This window comes from Microtus ochrogaster, chromosome 21, assembly GCF_000317375.1.
Source record: "Microtus ochrogaster isolate Prairie Vole_2 chromosome 21, MicOch1.0, whole genome shotgun sequence".
NCBI lineage: Eukaryota > Metazoa > Chordata > Mammalia > Rodentia > Cricetidae > Microtus > Microtus ochrogaster.
Genome location: NC_022022.1, coordinates 1290540 through 1292338, shown reverse-complemented (window position 1 = coordinate 1292338; position 1799 = coordinate 1290540). Strand labels below are relative to the sequence as shown.

The 1799-nt window shown below is 48.0% G+C and overlaps 1 pseudogene; it reads right to left on the bottom strand.

Moving 5' to 3' along the window:
• Positions 1–619: 619 nt before the first annotated feature.
• LOC102002482 lies at positions 620–1102 on the bottom strand (annotated as a pseudogene).
• Between the last annotated feature and the right edge of the window lie 697 nt (positions 1103–1799).

Here is a 1799-nt window from a genome sequence, read left to right as displayed (position 1 = left end):
GCTGATGCAGAGGCTGTGGAGGGTGCTGCTTACTGCCTTGCTCCCCATGACTTGCTCATCAAACTTTCTTATATAACCCAGGACCACCAACCCAGGGATGGTACCACCCACAAGAGGCTGGGCTGATGTGGGATACCCCTCTGTATGCTGTGAATATGTTTTATTACCATTGCTTAATAAAGAAGTTGCTTTGGCCTATGGCAGGGCAGAGTATAACTCGGTGGGAAATCCAAGCAGAGAGAGAGAGAGAGAAAGAAGGTGGAGTCAAGGAGACAGGAGTCAGGCAGCCTTCGGAGAATCAAGATGTGAGGTGACAAGCCATGAGCCTCATGATAAAACACAGAACAAAAGAAATGGGTTAATTTAAATTGCAAGAGCTAGTTCATAATAATCCTGAGCTAATAGGCCAAACAGTTTGTAATTTTTTTTAAATAAAAGTAAGCTTCTGAGTGGTTATTTTAAAAGCAGCTGTGGGAGCAGGTGGGCTGAGAAACCTCCAGCTACACTGGACCCTTTCATATGTTTTTTGGAGAGAATATTCTTTTAATATCAACAGTGACACTGTGTAACAGCACAGGGAGGAGAGAGTGGAGAGAGAAGATGGTTGGGCTTTCTCTCCCTAACCAGCCTGGATCTGAAGAGCAGAACCCCAACAGCTTCGGAGCCACTTAGTGAAGAGGAGGGGAGGGGCTGGAAACCAAGGCTTGAAACTTAAATAGAGGATGGCAAACTGGGAGAGGCCTGGTAGTGAGAGAGGGCTGGTGGCTGAGGAGCCCTTGGCCCTGAGCAGGATGGAGTCTCTGGCTGCATCATAGGGATGCTCCTTCGATGGGATCTCCAGGACGGCTGGGATGGAGCGCTGGTGGGCGTCAAGGGCATGCTGAACCATCTCTGCGATGTGCTGGTTGATGAGAATGGTGCCAATGTCATCCCTGTTTAGAAACTGCCTGAAAGCATCTTCAATCTCACTGATGGTAGTATCCTTCTCCACTACCAGGAAATTAGGGTGGTGGTTCTTGTGAAGCTCCCCTATACCGCCCAGCAGGGAACCTGTCACCATGTCCGTCTCCAATCACCGCACTAGTTTACCCCTGCCCGCCATTCCGTCGACAGAGCAGAGTGCTCACCCCATATTAATCACTAATTAAGACGTTGCCTTACAGGCTTGCCTACAGCCTGGTCTTACGGAGACATTTTCTCAATTGAGGTTCCTTCCTTTCAGAATACTAACTAACTCTATCTTGTATCAAGTTGGCAAACCAGCAAGCACCTTCTGTTGTCCTTTTTCCCAGAACCCAGAGCACACAGCCCCTAAACCGACAACAGTATCTGCCACCACAGATAACAAACAAGGAAGGTCAGAAGGGTAAAACACCTACACCAACTTCAGTTAAGTTCACAAGGAGAAGCCATATAGTTGAAGAGGATCCTGAGTTGTCTGGAGCCTTAGGAAGGTAGGTGGAGCCAGGTTTTCCGCGCAGTAGAAAAGCCACAGAGGCACATTTTGATTCTTGTTTAAAACTCTATTCGGCTTCTGAAGTCACTGGCGACCTTTAATCACCAGGATCTTTCCCACTCGTCTCATTCTCAAGGCTGTTCCTATCCACTCTGGACTTCCAGCTTCAGTGTTCTGGAGAAGACTGCCCTCATCCTGCGTATTCCACACATGCAGATGCTTTGACTTCTCTCCTTGTCTTCTCCACAACACAAATGCTGACTCTTTCTGGATCAGTGCAGCCCAAGCATCAGAACCACTGGTCCAATCACCCACTGAACTGCCCCATAAGCTTTAAAAATGC